The sequence below is a fragment of the Puntigrus tetrazona genome, chromosome 18 (assembly GCF_018831695.1).
Source record: "Puntigrus tetrazona isolate hp1 chromosome 18, ASM1883169v1, whole genome shotgun sequence".
NCBI classification, from domain to species: Eukaryota; Metazoa; Chordata; class Actinopteri; order Cypriniformes; family Cyprinidae; genus Puntigrus; species Puntigrus tetrazona.
In genome coordinates this window covers 2,877,881-2,898,319 of record NC_056716.1, presented here as the reverse complement: position 1 = coordinate 2,898,319, position 20,439 = coordinate 2,877,881, and the positions used below count along the sequence as shown (strand labels likewise).

The following is a 20,439-nucleotide window of genomic DNA, read 5'->3' as shown; positions in this document are numbered from 1 at the left end:
TGAATTCTCCGTTTTTTTGGCATTTGGATAACTTTGGCTGACTATCAGTTGTTGTCACCGTTCTGGCAATGTTTAGTGTCTTTTGTACTCCGCTTAATGTTGTTCGGGGGAGAAACCGACCTGCTATGTTTTCCTACAAGTGGAAGCAAAATAAATCAAAAAGGTTTCTTAAAAAAAAAAAAAAATTTAATAAAAATGAATAAAACGAGAGAGAGAAGATGCCGTGACGAAAAATGCGTTCTCGATAAATATCTTTTAAGACACCGCTCTGATGCCAACAGTTGTGTTAAAGTTGTTTATTTACGTTCTAAAAATTCCCAGACCTACACTATATATCTCCTATTGGTTAAAAAGCGCATCAATTGAAGGGGTCACGTCTTTTCTGGGGTTACACCGTTTCCTTGATGGCACTGAATTGCTCTAAGTTGGAATTTGCAGGGGGTAAGTAGGATGATAATCAGGCCATATTATAAGGAATTGATGGTTCATTTTCCCTGTCAGCAGTAGCACTGCCTCGCCCAAAGATGTGCCGACCTGTGCAGATGGGGTTCAAAGCCAATTTCCATGTTAAAAACTCCACACGCTCCAAAAATCCCCTCTGAGTGAGGGCTTGCTGATAGGAGCATGTGACCGCGCTATCTGTTCTAGCATGCATCTGTGTCAGCCACTAGTCAGAAACCCGCCACCCCGAAGTCTGTGAGTTTGCATGATAAGACGTGGTAATAGTACAGATATTTTATGCATACGTCGCAACAGAGTAAATTAGCAGGTAATATTTTTTGGACTGTCAGATCACAAAGGCTGGCTCCGTGCGCGTCGTTTGAGTAATAGACTAGAGCTGTCTCAGCTATTGCTTCAAGATTTTTTCTTATTACATCTCATTTATTCCTTTTTCTGTTTTAACTGCCCACATCAAATGTGAGCCAGGAGTCCTCTCGCAGTGATCCGGCTGCCAGAAAATCAGCTTCTTCTCATTCATCATCTCCAACATTAAAACCCAATTGCCTCCAGGCTGCTGTGTTTCTGTATGTGTGCGGTTTAGATGCAGAATAAAACCCGGGGAAAGAGAATAAAGGCTGCGTGTAGACAGCGCAAATTGTTTGATGAGTTATGAGATGAACTCATATGAAATGCAGAAAGAAATGATAGTGCCAAGCAGCATTGCCTGTATCCCGAGGACAGGACAATCTTGCTTTTTATCCTCGTGTCTGCCAGATCATTTGTTTTCATGTGATTGAGGGAGAGTATTTTAAAGCTAAGCTCTGTATGTAATTATCCGAAACCCAGATTCCGCTAATTTCCACATTGTGTTAGGACTCCTATCTTAATTGCAATCACACATTCCTGTAGAAAAAAAAAAAAAAAAAAGACTTTTTTTTTTTTTTTTTTTTTTTTTACACAGACTTTGTCAAGATTATTAATATCAGAGAGAGTGGCGTAATGGTGTCAGAGCAAAGGAAAAGTGGGGCTCCTGTCTAGCTGCCTGGCTTTACGAGAGATATTCAGCGAAGATAACATTATCCCAAAACAGACAAAAGTTTGTCAGTGTACACCGGCGATGCTTCGCCGTTCTCACCGGACGCACCGCAGGTAATGAGATAGCGGTGTGATGACTTATTAAACAGAGCAAACCTGCTGCTTGGCTTTTTCTCATTACCTTTTCACTCATTTTTTTTTTTGTCCTCCTCTCATCATCAACCCTTGGAGCCAATGAGACTGGTGACAAAGCTCCCGCCACGCAATTCTCTTTCCTAGCCGGCTTTCATCAGGCGATTTGGTGGCGAAATATGAAGCCGATTTTATCTCGCTTTATAAATTCACAAAAGGCCCCTAGAGTGCCCCCGTGGAAGACATACCGCATCCCAACCATGTGCCATCACTATCGCTGATCCCCTGCAATTGATAACGCCACCTCTCCTATTTAATGATTTGACAGGCATCAGACACCAGTCCAGCAGCCACGCTGGTTTTTTTTAATATACTTTTCTTCGTGTCATTGCCTGTTTACACAGAGTGGGTCAGAAGAAAGAAGGTATCTGCTCTATCTCCCCCTCTGAATGTGAGATTTATATTAAAACTGGCTTTCTGTGCGCCCACTCTGTGTGGTGCTATTCTTAGAGCTTTTCCCTAAAATTCTAGGAAAGACCTCTTTTAAATTTTTAAAGAAATTAAATGTTTGGAAAAACATTGAAATTTTGACTAATCAAAAAAAAAAAAAAAAAAAAAGTGTAGAAATGACTATTAGTATTAGCTTAATGTGTGCTTATTAGAAAAACGATGATTTTTTTATCTTTTTTTCAATTTCAAACTTAAAATTCTTTATTTATTAATCTTCATAACACTGTACTATATTTATCTGTTTGACACTGTACTATATCTACCCCGGTTTATATAAAAATAACACACACATGTTGAAAGCTGATAATAAAAAGATATTACAGAGATTAACCTGAAAGATAATGAAGTGAAAGATGATGTTTAATTATACTAATAATACATATAATTATGCAGCATGTTTTAAATGCAAATTCCTTTTTATACATTTAATTTAAGGTATGATGTTGAAATCTCCCGTCGAAGTTCAACATTCTGACTTTTCCCTTTAATTATTCACTATTCCTGTCCAAGATTAATCAGTCCAAATATCAATCATTTGTACAATAATTGTACAAAATCATGAATATTTACAACAACAAAAAAATGTAAGTGTGGGCGGTGTCGTTTCTTTTCATTATAACGACAGGTGGATAGGTATTTCCAGTCTTGCGCCTTACATTATTTGATCTACTTTTTCCCTTTAAACTACATCCGCGGTAATAGATTTGAATTTACTTTTGATGTCAAAATCTCAGAATTTGAAAAGCTGTCATGACAACTAAGCAGGTGGCACAATAATCTAAAATAAACCATGACAACCTGTTATCACAGTGAGAGTTGGCTCTGACAACAATCGTCTCTGTTTATCAATAATGTAAAGGCTTACAAAATTTATATGCAGCAACAATTTGAAATTCATTTCATTTTGGACACTTAGGTAATGAGAATTTTTAACGCCACTACAACAAAGTCTCCAGGATACTAATAAATCATTCATCGCTTAATCAGTGATGTATTATTTATTGGTATTCAATTTTTCATGTTTTTGGCTCATTGATCCTGGAGAGGTAAAAAAATAAAGAAAGGGAAGTAAGAAACGTGTTCAACTTTATTTTAGGTAATTCGGGCAACTACTAATTTTTGACGGAGCCTTTAAAATGTAACTGTTACTCCAATTTTGTTTTATTTCCTTTTTTAAAGAGAATGATTGCTATCATCATCATCATCATCATCATCATCACTATTATCATTATTATTATTATTATTTATTATTATTATATAAAAACAGGGGTTTAGTAGGAGTTGGACTATCGAGTTGTAGCAATGAACACATGGCTGTGCAAATTAACTTTTCCCCCCTGTGCTTTCTAGTAAAAGCCAGGCAGCCTCCCCCCGGGGAAGGAAGTCAGCGAGCTCCTTTGCAACACACTCTCTGGTTCACAGGGTTCCGGTTTGATCAGCCTTCCATGTAAGGACACTACTCTTGATACTCATTAGGTTTCCTTCATTAAAAAGTTTGATGTTTTTCACAATTCCCGGCCTTTTATCAACACGTTACTTGTGAAAACGGTTAACTCTTTCACTGCTCAGAAAAGCCCTTTGAGTCTATAGCATAACAAAAAAAAAAAAAAAAAAAAAAAAAAAAAGAAAAAAGCAATAATCACCGTCATTATCACAAATCTGCTCTTGGTCTGTTGCTCCTAAATAACTAATTTAGCTGCAAAACAGCTTCATCTATTTTGCCTATTCATTATTCTTCCCTATCATATATCTAAATACAGATCTTCATTTTATAACTGACAGCTTATTACCTCTGAACACATGCTGATAAATTTAATTCCAATGAGTTAGCTTCAATTTTCCTATCCTATTACCACCTAATATTGCACCATGTGGGAGAACACTGAGCTGATGGAAAATCTCTGGAAGAAAAAGGCAACAAGGAGCGAAAAATAACAACATGTTTTGATGTCTATTATTAAATGTATTTGTTATTTCGTTTGAAGATCAAATCATTATTATTATTATCTGAATTCATAATAATTATTAATTATTTTAAATCACTTAATACCGTTTTGTGAGTGCGCGTTTAAAAAAAAAAAAAATTACATCTACAATTTTTGTGTGTTCAATAAGCATTTTATTTCCCAGCTATAGCAGTTGAATCTCTCTTTCACAGACAGTGCAGAAATTGTCTTGCTGTGTTCGATATAATCGGAAACATCTCAGACACTAGAAACATTTGCATGCATGTATCAGATCATTTAAATCAAATCCAACTTCCGATACAACGCTAACAATTCTTATTTTTCACGCCGGTGTGGTAGAAATGCCCTCGCGAGGAGCCACCCTCTCTGCCTCGCGACAAAGGACGCAAGGCACGATCTTCAAAGAAGCAAAAATGCAACTGAAACGCATGCCATCGGAAGAGAAAATATTATTGTGCTTAATGTTTTAAACATAATGGCGCACAATGCACTGCAAAACTAATAAGCCTCCTTCAGCATATACCCCCCACGAAAGCTGCATTTAGAGCCCTGTTGGGTCTCTTATTTGCCAAAAATAAATAAAGGAGCTGCATACTCTTCTTTTTTTTTTTGCTTTGATGTTGCCCTGAATAGCACTCAATTAACAATGTGGCTAATGAGCCCATTAAGGATGAAAGACTTCTCAACAGGTATGAGAGGAGGATGCTGTTCTTGGAGTCTCGGGGCTCAGTGCTCAGTGCAGCAGGAGTTGTACACTGCTCCTTTACAGAGGCTCTAGAAGCAAAGCCCTTGTGCTAATATCAAACAGAGAGAGGAATTACAGGCGTCTTTTCTCCGCGCACTTCAACGGCAGAGTAAAATAATCTTATATCCGGGCAAATAGAAGCCGAAGCCGCCGGATTTCTACATTTATTTTTGCGCGCGCCGTGGCGTGTTTGAAATAATGAGATTTCGTTTTTAAAATTAAAATATTTGGGAACAGTTTAACCCGATAAACGACATTAAAAATAATGATTTGCGCACTTTACAGCTATGCGGAACGGGCAAATAAAGATACGCGATTTCGATGACGCGCTGTTTATCGAAACGGCGGAAAAAAAATCGTAACCATGGAGCTGAAACTGTCTGCGGTGTGAAAAGACGCTTTATTTGCGCCGTGCAGACTACGTTTGTTTTCTTGCTGTGATAATATCATGTTCATTTTATTTTCTCTAAATAAACATAGCCTGCTTGCCTGTATTTTTGCGACCTCTAATTTTGCAAGACTGTCTCGATGTGTGAACGTAACCTATTTATTCAGCCCACGTGAACTTAAAGACATAAATAGCCCGACGGATGTTGGTTATCTCTTGCGCGCAGCTGAGTGATTCTTTTAATGCAGGCGCTGCTGGCTGCTCGGAATTTTGAAAATAAAAATCGGATCAAAAATCGGTTTCATCGCATGTACTGAAATGAACATGCTCGTTGTGGCATTGGTCAAGCTTCCGTTTAATGTCGGTGCGGATGTTTGATATTGTGTTTTGGAAGAAAAGTTGGATCAGCTTCGGACTTCACATCTTGAACTCCTATTCTGCTCTCCCTGCACACAGAAGTGCTCATCGGACACTGCTCATTTTTATCAAAATGAAATGCTCTCCTACATTTTCTTTTAAACTCACGTGATTTTATAAAATGCGCAATGCATTTTATAAATAATATAATTTTATAATAATAATACACAAATAATAAAATAATGTTATATTATTCTACTACTTTTAAGAAAAGATTCCTGAGAATAATTTCTTCGGTTTAAATACATATTTATTATGGAGAAGAATTTTAATTTATTTTTTTTTTAGTTTTAGCAATTGTGCATTATGAACACAAACAATTAGATGCACTTTAAAAGGCAGCCTACAATGACCTATAGTATCTAAATAATTAAAAACTAATAATTCTAGAATACGGAAAAAGTTCCCGTAATTATAAAGCTATTCGGGCTTAAAACGCTGACTTGGTTACAAATCTCGAATTGCTTGTTTGAAGGCACCACTATCTCTGTTCTGATATCGTCAATCTCTACATCAAATAAAATATTTTAGCACGACGTTTTAAGGTCCTTAAACCAACAACCGCGTCAGAGCTTTAAAATAAATGGCTTTATATTTTTGCGTTTGGGGAAAATAAATAAATAAGTGATAACACTAAAACGAGCGCTTAGGCAGCATTTCATTATTATTTTTATTATTTGCTTCCCGTGTCTTCGGTTTGCGTCGTAACCACGTGTAAAATTATTTGTTACGTTTTAAAGTTTCAATTCTCAAAACCGAGAACGTTAAAAATGTATTAAAAACAAAACAAAACAAAAACAAACCGCAGACTGCAGTTAAACTGCTGTTTCTCTTCTCTCACGAAGCTTCCCGCAGCTCTCCATGTTACTGCATCTGAAGCAGGTTCTTCAGATTTAAAAGATGATACTCTCCTCTCCATCCATCAATGATGTTATAACCTAAATATTTATATTAAAAAAGGGGGGAAAAAATGATATACCGTGCAATCAAATCAAATTATAAAGATATTAGCAGACTAATTGCGTTTTTATTAGCTTGTGAATAAGATGGTGCTGTGCCAAACATTGTGTGGTGACAAATGGACTGATGCAAAGGATGGGGCCGGTGTCTGACCGAATGGGGGGCCCAGTAAACTGATTATGAAAATGTGCGGGGCAGCACTCTGTTTTAAACTCCCAACCTCAGCACTTCAGCTTGAACACATCTCTCTCTGAATGATTTTCCACCATGGTGCATCTGCAGGCGTCCTTCTGGACGCTTTCCAGCTTTTGTTGTGCTGATGTGCTCCGTTTCTCTATTATAAACCCGAATTTATTGTATTTCACTCAACGTTTTCGCTTCTTGAATAAGCATTCGGTTTTAGTTAGCGACATATTGAATTGTTGCTTTTTTGTCTTCAGTAGGTGTTGTGTTTATCAAATCATGGCACAGTTTATATTTCATGGATTGTTTACAAATGGATTGGTTTAAACTTGTGGGTGTGCTAATTTGCTGCCATATTTCGTATTGTTCTGATTGGTTTGTGTACTGGATTTTGTGTTTATTAAGAAGCGCTTTGTAAAACAGAATTTACTACATTAAGCCCGCATGCTTGGAATGCGATGCTATGCATTACGGAGACATCCACCAGCAGCAATTTTCTATTCCAGCCTGCCACTTACTGTACATTATCATGTTCCCAGGTTTCTGAATAGACTGAATGGAAAAGGAAAGGGAGAACACCAAATAGCACCATTTCGCTTTCAAAATAAATACACCCATCTGGAAGAGCAACGACGCAAATGATACGGAATTGACTGACATTGAGAAGCTAATAAATAAATAAACCGCTTGGAAGTGGAGCGAAGTTATTGAGATGTTAAACCGGCATGTCCGGAGAAGTTTCCGAATGTTATCTGCAGCTTCAGCGCGAAGATTACTCGAGGTGTTTGGAGTGAGAATCTGCCTAAAGCCACCGATGCAGACATGCATGGCATATGCTAAATACAGATAAGAGTGTTATTTAATAGATCTGGAGAAAAGACCCGTCCACATGGCTCAATGAATGTGCTTTGAATGTGCTTGATAAGTTGGCTTAAGCTGAATGAAGTATCCAGTGCAACACTGAGTTGCTGTTTGAGCTTGTGACAAACTTGCTGTTTAGTTAAGCCTGCATCCAGGGGAGGGATTAGAGAAAAGCCGTCAGGATCAGCCTCTGTCTCCAAAAAAATTCTCATCACCAGTAATTGCATACTCCCAAACAGGGCCAAATCAGCTACTTAAAGAACAGAAATAATAATGAACGTCTATTCACGGGTCGGCGGAAGTATAGTTGAAGCTTTACAAAACTGCACGAGTTTTACTTGCATTATGGCTCTCTCACTTTGCGTTTTCGTATAAAATTGCATATTCATATAAACCGCTCCAGAACCTATAAACGATCCTTTCTCTTCATGAAACATGCAATAGGCTGAATGTCACATATTAATTAGCCTGTTTTTTCCTCTCGCTAATTTGCTCGCTGACATTCTCTCTCTAACAGTTGAGTTCACTAATAATTTCTGATTCAGAATTCAATTTCGTTTGCGAATGATGAAGTGTTTGGGGCAAATGAAACGCATGCAAGAGTGTTTTCTCTGAGGTTTTTACAGCTATGGAGTATAGAGGTGATGAGAAGGGCAGCTAAGCCTCTTTTAAGCTTCTCAAACCTCTTAGAGGTCTGAAGCTTCTGAGGCTTGTGCTGCTATAACAGGAACGACTAAGCAAGTCCTTCAATGACATAAAAATGGCAGCTGGTTAATTTCATTAATTCATACTTTATGCTACTTTTAAATTCCTTTTGAAATATCTGATCACCCAGAAATGGCCAAACTATGACAATTTCAATTTACTGTTTGCCATGATATAAAATAGTCTATATACATACACACCAATGCAAACCATGCATTTCAATTTATATATTACTTTGTGCCCCTCAGGGACTTTTTTTTTTTGTCTTCTACAGCTTAACAACTTCACTACCAGAACTTTCCATTAATCAGGCCAAATTGGCTCTAAGGTATACACATATCTGGGGGTGTAGACGGCCATATCTCTGAAGCAATGCTGCACATTTCTGCAGAGTTTCTGGCATATGAGCTGTCTTGTCAAATCAGCCTGTCTCAGCTTAGCTTCTTTAAAGTCACACTATTTCAAATGGAGCCATATATATAAAAAAAGGAAAGAGTAGTCTGATTTGCAGGAAGCCTCGGGCGATGGTTTTGAGGAGAGCATGATAAGCAGGGGGGTGGGCGCACATACTGATCCATTTCTAAAAGATGACTCTGTGAGCGGTTCTGGTAGAGCTGTTATTTCATGTTTTTTTTTTTTGGATACAGGCACCCTGTTCTCTTTGAAGTCACTGTCACTCATAGGAAGGCGGTGAAGGTGATGCACTGGGGCAACATGGCCTCTTGCATAATTCTTCGTTCTTTCTTACCAGAGGGGCTGTGCATCCTGACTGGAGCATATGTCACAGCAGAAAGCAGCAACATCTGGCAACAGACAATGAGATATCAGAGGTACGAACCTGATTAAAGGCTCCAGAAATATTTGCTGTCCAGCCTTTCAGTGCCAGTAGCTATATCATGTCTTTCTCACACTAATGACTTTTCACGTGCAATAATCTCGTTGTACAAGAAAAAAAAGAAATGAAATAAGAATAAAAATAAAAATTTTAAATATTCTTCAGTAATTAAATCTAATTCTACAACTAAATAAGTAGATTTTTTAAATGCACATACTAAAGCATTAAAAAAATGTGTGTGTGTGTGTGTGTGTGTATAACATACATATATTCTTCTTCAGCATTGCAACAAAAATCAGTTGTTTTGAAAATGTCTTTATTTACATTCAGTGGATATTTATGGTCAAGTCACTGCTCACTGGTCTAGGCTATGACCTTTGACTGTACTGTGCGCGGTTAATGAGCTTCAGTGACTTCTCCTCATCCTGCATGCATGAAGCCTGTTAAAACAGACTGTTAAAGATATTCAGCTCACCACTTCTGTTTGCATTAAAAGCCAATAGCAATTTGAGATGGTAATCGAAAAACCAGAACCAGCTAGATTGAACGCAATTCCTTAACGTGGGAAGTTGATTATACTGCTTTTTTCTTTTCTTTTTTTTTTTTTTTAAAATAAGATATGCTAACCAAGCTGATCACTTTGCCATTGTAAATTTAACTAGTTTTTACTTCATAGTATGTTTGAATTTCTCTTTTTTTTTTTTTTTTTACACAGAGAAACCGTTGCATCCTTTTCTTCACTAAAATGATCAAATTTGTTCGCTACTGAGGTAATGTTTGTTTAAACGGGCCAATTATTGACTCCTCATAAAGCCCCAGATATTAAAAGGCAGAGTAGTACAATCCTGACTTATAGTAATTTATTCAGTAATATGAAGATATGCGCGGTGCTCAGAAAATAAGTCAAAGGGGCATCTCTTTCACACCCCCACCTTCTAATAAGGCAGTTCAGCTGGCCTGAACTGTAATATATTTTACCAATAAAGCAGCAGCAAAGCCCGGGTGGCCTTTTGACCAGGACTGAGCACTCGGAAAGCAGCAGGCAGTCACTGCTAACTAGGCCGTCTCCTCTCTCTAATATTAGCTACCTGTCCCCTTGGCTCTGCTCGACACGGAGAAGGGCTTAGCGCTTGATATTTTCATTTGGGCTCTGCCAAGATGCAACACCCCTGCTTTAATCTTGTGTTTGACGTTAAGCTCTGTGTCACTGAAAAAGCCCGAGTGAACTTCAACCTTAGGGTGGTGCTGTCATGCAAAGATGATGTGGCTGGGGAGTGGCAGCGCCTGGTCCGTCCTTGACCCCAACTATTGGCCAGTCGGAGCCTTTCCCCTGCCCTTTTCTAACCAGGCCAGCGCAGTGACAGGTGAAAATTTAGCACTGAGGGCTCAGAGCCGGGCCTCTCTTGTTCTGCCTGTTTCCGGCATAGTGCTGCAGACAAAGCGTCATCGCGATTTTCACTTGAATAGAAGAGGACAAATCCTCCCAAAAATGACCAGACTTTGACAGCCATTGACCTGTGAACTCTGTCACGCACTTGTCATCCACAGGATTATGGACAGTGATGTCTCTATTTCAATTCAAATTCGCAAGTTTGAATAAGACGTCGCAATCCGCGCGATCCCGACGCCTTTGTTTGAAAGTAGAGTGTCACGTATAAGAACAGAAGCGGAACAGAGACAATGATAGCTAGAGAAAAGCTTCATTATGGTACAGATGTCTCCATTTGACAAGCGGCTGAGAATGTCTATTAAAATATGGAGAGGATAATTGTTTTAAATGAACAAAATTAATATCGGCACTTTCCATTGCACATAATGGCACTGTTAAGAGAGGTACAGTGGGCTTAATGATATACACATCTTCACAAACATTTAAAGCACTCAAAAAAAAAGTCACATACGCACACATGCACACACAAAAAGCGATACTATTATGAAGTTACATAAGCAGAGGCAGTCAAAGACTGGCACGGAGTCAGATCTCCCATGCTGAGCGAGACTCCATCACAAAGACAAGACAGGCTTTCCTGCTCTACGATCCCTCTGACAGACACACACACACACAAACACTTCGCCTCTTCTCCCTCATCATTTAGTCGGCAGCCCACCTGACTGATGCCGGAAAACCAATTGTTCGCCATAGCATCAATGTCAGTCTATTACTCCATTCGCATGTAATGACAGCCTGTCCTTTTGGCACAGATTATAGTGCTCTGTCTCAAAGCAGCAAAGTGTGGAGTTTCCCTGACCTGCACAGGGATGAGTGTAAACACCCTCATTTAGCCACCAAAACAGAATACATTTCACTGATTAGGGAGTCATTTTCTGTCAAACTAATCACAGAGCGCTTGGTACCGACATCAGAAAAAAAAGAGTGCATTATTGATCTACTCAGCTGAAGCACATTGTTACCGAATGTGTGTGTGTGTGTGTGTGTGGGGCTCTTTATCTGAGGCAGGAGACGAGCTGGTGCGTGCAAGCAAACATCACAACAAATGCGGCTTATATAAAGTCTATTTACCACGGCAGACGTAAATATGCATTTTTTTTTCCCGGGCCCCAGCACACTTAAAAGATAAAGAGGGAGGGGAAAAAATGGTTTCGCTGTGCGAAGGAGACATAATGCATCATTATAAAGCACACGAGCGCAGGCAGCGAGCGGCATTCGGGAGTCATTACCGAGCCCCGGGTCTGCTCCATTTGCCATACCGCATATGTGAAGCCTTTGTGGAGGTATGACATAAAAGTAATCTACCATTTCAGGCATGACTTCCACTGCACTGAAGACAAACCTGTGGGCTTTTCCGTCATTATCAGGGTGACGGGTCCACCTGAAAGAAAGCTTTTTCCTCCCTTTCATTTGCGCCGTATAGATATTGATTGTAATGGGAGCAAATTTCTCTCCGTCATTATCATGCTGACCAATATCAAAAGACTAAAATGGCGCGTTTAAGAGTCTCCTGCATAGCAACCGCAGATAAAGCACATTGTCCTGACCCTCATTATACGCAGCCAAACGGCAAGCTGCAAGCGTCTTTGATCAGCCATTTGAGCCTGACTGAAAACTGCATGTTCACGACCACAAAGTATCTCTCTGAACTGACTAATTGAATAGAGTTGGCCGACTCTATTATGGCGCAATAAAGCAGTCAGCATATTTCCACAGGTTGACCCTAATCATTGGAATGTGCGGTGGATTTAATTACCTCCACTGAAGAAACCAAAAATATGGCGGAGATCAAGTGAATTATGCACCCTTTCTGATACTGTTCTCTATACTTAGTGCTTATATAAGAAGGTGACATGAGACTTCAGTCAAAACAAAAGCCAGAAGCTACTAATGAGACTTGTTAGTGATGCTAATTTATGTAAATGTTATTAATTACAGACACCTATCTTTCATCTGTGCCATTTGGCGGAGAAGTAATTAAAAACAACAATGAGAATCCCAGCAGTGGAAAAGCAAACATGATCAAAGGAGTGCACAAGGAAAGGAGAAAGACCCTTTTCCTGAACTACGCATTGCCATGGGCAACTAAGGCCTCATTAGAGTCCGAGACATTTGGTTGATCACCAGTTAACCTGATTTGCTTTTTTTTCCCCCTTTCATTTTCATAAAGGCTTCGCACCTCACGCCATCTCTTCTCCGCCTGATTGACAGGGCTTGCTGGCAATCTGCGTCTCTGTTTCGCCACAAGGTTACAAAGGCCCCCATATGATCAGTTACAGTATTATGTCACCAAACAACTTCAAAATCGCCCCATGTTGGGCGGAAAGCCACGGCCGTCTTTGTAGCCCTGCAGAAGGGCCCTTTGATAGGAACAAGGGCAGGAATTGTGGCATGTATCATGTGAGCTGAGGTAGAGCACTGGAAACAGATACGGAGAGATCAATAGTCCTCTCTGCTGTGCCAGCCCTCAGGATATTGACCCAGTCTCCATGGAGGACCTTCCATTTTAAAGAGTTCACTGAAGATAAGAGCTACTAAGAGGAGGAGCCCTTTAGTACTTTCGCTAGCTTGCCTATGACCATGATTTCCTCAAGACCTCCAAGGTATTGGCACCAACAGCTTAAAAAAAGACGACATCACTGAGCTTGTGGCAGAACAGATCCATAGGGCAGATCAAACTCCAATTAGAAAAAAAAAGTAATAAAAACCTCTACTGGCCATTGGTTTGAAATCGGTATTGACATAAAACACTTTATTATTTATGAATAATAAATTAATTTTTTGCAAAAGTCTTTGAGTTAGAAAAAAAAAACACTTATTTTTCCTTTTTGACAATACCGGTTTGGAGGCATCTTGCTATTGATTGAGTAAGCCATATCTGACGCTTGTTTTGTACTTCTCCAAAGTTAGTTTTTTTTTTTTCTTCTTCTTTTGTTTCACATAATTATACTGTAAATTGCTGTTAATCACTGTTCTACTTCAATAATGAAGAGCAGGAGCAAGCATGTGAGGAGAGACTTTGGAATACAATACAGAAAATGAAACATGAAATGAATGGGATCCACCTTCCTGGCCCTTTCTCTCACTATGTAATTTGTGCCATTTAATGGAGGAAATCATTGTGATTTTCTACAATAATATGAGTTGGAAAGTGGAAAAATTAGAACCGAGATCTGTTTTTAACATGAAATAAAAAAAAGACTACAAATATTCAAATAATTACACCATATTGTCTTTTCTTTTATTCCCCCCTCTCCATTTCCAATCACAACTTTCTTGCTATTCCACAGAAATGGGAACTTAAACTGCACAGTGATTTATAGTTTAAATATATCAATGAGTTGTATTATCAACAGAAAGCGAGGAGAAAAGCAGAGTTTGATAGCGTCTTCCTTACCTTTTTTTTTCAGAAACAGCTTATTCGCAACTATTATTTATGATGATAATGAAAACAATTTACCAGCGGGGTCAATGGTGATAATTATTCTAATAGAGCGCCTATTTTCAGGCAGCACAGACTTTTGGATGCGTTTTTTTTTTTATTTTTTTTTTTTTTTTTTTTTTTTTATAAAACTACCAACCAAACCAAACAGCATTATTGATGTGAAGAGATATAATTTGATATGATTTTCCATTCCCAAAGGTTTGGTTCCTCAGAAAGCAATTCAAAATTATATAATTTAAAATACAGAAATATATTATAATTTAATGTCTTCTACTGATAACTGATAATTCTGCACTTAATAGACATGACACCTGAAAGCCACCTAATTCAATTCAGCCCATTTCAACCCAATTCAAATGTAATTTCCCTACATTAATGCAAGTTGTTACTTTGACCTTCAATATATTTAGATTTTTTTAAAAGATATTATTAATAATATTTTAAATGAGTGTACTTCTAGCCTATTTGTGAAACCTTGTGAGATGTATATGCGTCATTACTAAACTAATAAAGAAATTATTCTCAAGTTTGTCATTTTTGGTACGCATACACTGACTATGTAAAATGTAATTAGAAATGGGAATAACTGTAATGAATAAAGTAGAATCGGTCCAGTGAGAACGTGAGGGGTGAAGGTTGTGTTTAAAATGGGAGATTAGCTACTCATCACAATATTATTCTGCTTGCAATAAAAGCAAGTCTTAGGGGTGGGTCGATAAAGGTTTGACAGCATTTCCAATTCATTTTCCTCAGCTCTCGAAGCCAGACTCAAATCTAACCATTGATCGCACTGTTAATCCATAACCAAGCTCAATCCATCCCCACGGAATGTACCATAAAATAAAACCGATAATAGGCAAAGGAACTCTTGACTTCCCAAATAACTGGGGAAGAGTTAAGCACAGATTAGGCTTTGGTTCATTTAATATACACTGACGAACCTCACTAAAAGCACTCAGGATTGACACGGCCTTGATTTACCATGCTGCACCGTTGGGTATAATAGTAAGTGTTTTGTTTGTGGAGACTGATTTATTCCTAAAAATAGCAGAAGAAAAGCGATCACAATTGTGGCAAAATGCTCCATTTTCTGCAGTTTGCACAATTTTGAAATGCAAAACAGAACATAAACCTTGAAACTCGGATGAGCCCGCAACCTTTTCACACTCCTGTTTTTCTTTTCCAGCTGAGTGACCTCCTCTGTTGGTGCGATCTACGTCTGACCCAAGACGGTGAGTGCACGGCATTTGTCGACTGTCCGCTGACCAGCAACAACCTTCCAGATCACTGAAAATGTCACGCGGGTGGACCGCCGGTCCTCTCTTATCGTGAATGACATCATATTAAATAAGCGCTGTTTGTTCCTGAATAAAGTAGACCGTTGCAAACATGTTGTTGTTCACTCTCTGCTGCCATATAAAGATTATTATTACAAAATCATTAACGTAACATTATCGTTTTAAAAAGTTACTATTTGTAAACTTCTTTTAAAAGGCACTAATATAATTTAAAATTAAAACATGTTTTTTTTCTTAAATAGTTGACTTTTTTCCCCCCCCACTCCCTACAATCTGTTACGCTCTCAAAAAGTGCGATTAAAATGGTTTGGAAATGTACAATGCCTCAGTTTTCACCCTCGTGTTATAATAGGAACTTAATAAAAAATTGATTCAAGGACACGCATTTTATCACAAAAAAGAAACGGGGGGCCTTTGTCTATAGAAATTTTTTTTCTTCCAACAAGAAACATGTTTCAGCAGCCCCTGACAAACGTATGATTGATCCTTGAAAATGACCCAATCCAAACAGAGAAGCTGATAATGGTTTGAAAAGATGGCTCTATTATGGGATAGTATTTCATGTTGTGGAGAAATTGCTCCTAATGAGCCTTGTTCTAAAAGGCCTGCAGGCCTGCCATCCCTCCCCTTACTCTCCAGACCTCCAGGGGTTAGTGTCTGTGCGTCAGGCCCCCATTGTTGCCTGCCGACGGATAATGTCCTTATTAATTGTACCTCTTTGTAAGGTGTCAGCTGCAGCCTTCGATTGAGACGGATGGGTCCTCTGGAGTCTGCTCCCTGGCCCTCCACTGCTAGCCTATCTTTAGACGGCACACAGGTGCACCATTTCTCATCCTGCAGCTCGGCACTTGCCCAAGGCACTCGCTGAAATATGACCAAAAATTTATGAAAGGGGAGAAAAAACACTGAAGAAAAATCCCGCAGGTTTAAAAAAGCATTTGTGCGTTCGCGTGTCTGAGGGTTAATATGGATAAGCTGAATAAACTGCTTCAGTAAACAACAAATGCAGTGTAATGAACAATGCAAAATGTGAAGGCAAATTTAAACCAAAATCTATTAAACATCAATTAGATGTCATGTGGCATGTCTGTTGAAAATTAAGACAGAAAAGGTTTGCAACCTTAAAGTTAGCGACTGAAATGTACTAAATTAATTCTGACAGGACCGTGGTGTCGATGTTTTTTTCTTCGTTCTTTTATTAGTGACACAGTGTAGTGAAGTGCTGAGAGAGGAGGCAGAGAGTGGGAGGTAGAAACACCTTTTACATCTGTCAAAGTGTGCAATGCATCTGATGTTTTAGGTGAAATGCAACCAAACATCTCAAACTGTCAAAACTAACCTTGTTAACATTTAAAAAAAAAAAAAAAAAAAAAAGAAACAAACAAAAAATATTTATTGTGTTGTTTTTTATTTTTTTTACATTAGGAGAAATAAAATAATAAATTAATAAAACATTGCTACTGGTATTCCACTAATTTACTATTATTTTTCATTCAGTGTATTCATTTTAAATTGAAAAATAATTCCATCCCCCGGCATTCATAGGGTTTTAAAGACGTTTTAAAAGTTTGTCTATGAGAGAGATAAGACTTATAGTACAGAGGAGCCTTTGACCTGAAAACTAACTAAATAAAAAAACCATCCTGTTATCCTTATGATGAATGTATGTGACAGCAAGTAACCTCAAGTACTGATGTGGGGCAGGCCGAGGTGACAAGGTCTATCGGTGTGGTCCAGACTTTTCATAATTACCTTCTCTGCTTATCTCAGAGGAAGCGCGTGTTCTTCTAAAGTATATGGGGCGTAGCTACACTGGGACTTCCACAACAAATGCCCTGTCCCATGGCAGTATGCCATAAGCCACTGTCACTTACCTGGCCCATTTATCTCTGTAATTATACTCACCTGGACTACATGCCTGAAACTAATTTAGTCATTAGTTTCAGCGCAGCTAGTTCCTGTTCAAAGTCAGCTCTGGAACTTCCCGTATCCCCCAACAGTTACTATAATCATAACCATTTACTCATGAATAAAAACAGGTCACTGGTCGTGCATGATTAAGCACAGTCTGGAGGCAAGCAGGCAAGTAGGAGCGCTGCCATCCGCCGTGTGATGTGCTGCTGTAAACTGCTGTGAACAGCTTGTTTTCATTTCTCCCCCATAAATGTTAGAACGAGTTAGTGTGCAGATATTCACCAAAATCTCTATGGAATCTTTCGTTGTATTAAGGATGCGTGTGCTACACTTGAAAAACGTACCAAGAGTAATGTCATTTTATTCACAACAAAAATGATAAAGGTCCACACCGAACACCAAACTTTTTCCCCCACCAGAGCTCTACCTAGTTTTTTTTTTTTTTTTTTTTTTTACATTATGAGCGATGTGAATTAAATGTTTACAGCACAATATGCACTTACAATAAACACAGCGTCACAGTTCAATAATATCGTACTTGGTGTAAACAGACGTGGCAAAAATGTTCCACTTTCAGGAAAACCGTACTTGTACGTGGTTGCTAAATAGCGTTAACGCGAGTTAACGAGGTAGCTAGGCTAGCTATCCGAGAACAATAAGGAGAACCGGCAAAAAAAAATAATTCAATAAATCAAGTTTAAACTAAAGAATATACACATTCACGATATGAGATAAGAGCACTGTGAACAAATTTGACATTACCTGGATAAAGGCAGGTGTTAATCAAGGTGTCTGTAATGATTACAGAAAGATGTAGCTCCCCCAATCCGGTAAAGATTAGGCTTCGGCAGAAATAATAGATTAACCGGCTAGTTCCGATATGAGAGCACTCGGGACAGGAGTAGTAGCTAGATTTGAAATCGCATCGTTCTGGGTAAGAACATAACTTGCCTATTATTTCGAATTAACTTTAATTTCCGGGAGGATTTGTCACGTGACCCAACAAGCGCCGACCACTTTTAAAAGTCATTCCAACATACACATATACTGTTTAAAAAGTGTTTCGTTGGTGCTGCGTTAGCTAAATGTAAGAATTGTAGTTCTTTGGTGGGCAAAACGTGTATTTTTTATTTGACCCACGACAATTCGATCTGTTAAGTCCGATGCTCGAACAGATGACTTGGCTCCGTTAATGAATAGTTTTAAAACGAACTACTGAATGAACTCATCGATTCCTTCGCTTCCATCTCAGTGCTTCGTGAAATAACAGTATGCTGGTTATGGGGTTTTTGAAGCTTGAATGCTGGTTTCATCTGGTTTAAGCTGGTCTTTAGCTGGTTCAACCAGCCTACATATACTGGGTTTTTTTTCCAACAGGGCAAGCTGCACCTTGCTGTGCCATCAAGAAATAAAAAAAATATATTCTCTCCTTATCTGTATATACCTCACAAGCATGTATTTGTGCATGTCTGTTCCTGAGCCAATAAGATGGAACTAGATGAGGCTTTTATCCACCAATGCTATTTATTTTGCTTCAATTCTTCACAACAATGCAATTATTCAAAATCCTGTGGAAAAAAACATTTCATCTCATTTAGCTCACCAACCCTGCTTGTCATAACCGAATCAAAGGTCAGTAGCATAATCTTTAGGACTACTATAAGTACAGCTGGATGGGATAAGACTAATAAAGTTATTTCAATAAATTCACCTTTTTATGAAGACCATATTATTTTAATAACGCGTGGCTCTGAGACTGGTGCTGGTAAGTTAGTAGTAATGAAATATCTTTTTCATTGATTATTTTGGTTTGTTGAGAAAACACAGTTAATTAAGTGGATTGAAGCCTCTATGAGATCACCAGCATTAACATCAAATCCTTTCCTCCTCATTAAAGGCAACGCAGTCAATTTAATTAATGCATATTAATCCCCACTGATGCTCATTTCAGCTTTAGGAAGAAAAAAAAAAAGATTCACATAGCAGGGCTAGCCTGACTTCAAATCACTTTGTTTCAAACATGCAAGTTTGATCGTTGCCTGAATTTGTGGGCACCACATGGAGGGGCCCCTATTTGAACATTCTGCAGCATTTTGTGTGATCTTTCCATGAGCTAATTAAAAAAAGGGACGATTAATCACAGATTTCCCTTTCAGAGTGCATGTATAGAGGACCACATCTGCCTCTGGATATTGCAATGTGTCAATGACTGCTATACATTTCATTGAGGTACGCTCACATTTAAAAGCGATGTGCGCAAATACACCAAAGTCAATTAAAACAACTTGCAGAAGCCTCGGTTTTGCATGCTAAAATGCCTTTGCATGCCATTCTGCAAGCACGGTTCACCTTTCAAATATTTGTATAATTTCAAGCTGCTTGCTATGTCAAACCTTTCCCTTTCCTTTGACTAGCTGTGTCAGAGGTTATCCGCAATGCCCTTGGCTGTGTTTTCAGAACGAAACACTCTCTTGCCAACACATTACTCCCACTGGTGATAGTGAAAAGCAAATAGCCGCTGCCAGTGGTCAAACATGACCCAGGCTCTTTTTCATGGACATTGATATGCAGCAACCGAACTTAAGTGGCAAATTTTGTACTCTCTTGTGTTTTTATCTCACTGATAGCGAGCCTGTTAATGATCAACAAAACATCGGCGTCTGGGATTGAACCAAAAATGAAAAGTGAGTTGATCCCAAAAGCACCCTTTATAGAATTTCTGCTTTCTAGTCTGTATCGTATCAGTCAGACAGTTTCGCGGAGGAATGATAAGCAAAATAATGAAAGGTGGCTGTTTTGATGTTCGGATAAGATAATGTGAATGCTTTTATTTTTCCGTAACGTATATATGTACATGAACATATTTTGTAACATGCGTGATTCCAGCAAAACAACACGTTGGAGAAATTGGCAAAATTTGCCAATCAGAGCTCCTGTTCGGAGCAAGCGCATTCATTTCACCTTGTGCACGCTGTCTGACACGGAATAAAACAAACCTTGGATGGTCTTGGATGAAACTAACGGCCTGTTGGTTTGAGCTAAATCGAGGCTAGGCTGTATTTTAAACCGGCAGCTAACTTTGTTTGCATCTCTTGATAAAAATAAATCATTCAAAATAAATATATAAATACTCGTAAAACGTTCGTCCTCATG

General features: G+C 38.5%; 1 long non-coding RNA gene across 1 annotated transcript in view; it reads right to left on the bottom strand.

The window, feature by feature from the left end:
- LOC122322899 overlaps nucleotides 1–18,304 on the bottom strand; it is a 32,228-nt gene extending 13,924 nt beyond the window's left edge. Inside the window, exons 1-2 of the long non-coding RNA XR_006246926.1 lie at nucleotides 18,049–18,304; nucleotides 16,087–16,236 (exon numbers count right to left, since the gene is read on the bottom strand). This is a non-coding gene — a long non-coding RNA (uncharacterized LOC122322899). The remainder of the gene's footprint in view (nucleotides 1–16,086; nucleotides 16,237–18,048) is intronic.
- Nucleotides 18,305–20,439: the final 2,135 nt, after the last annotated feature.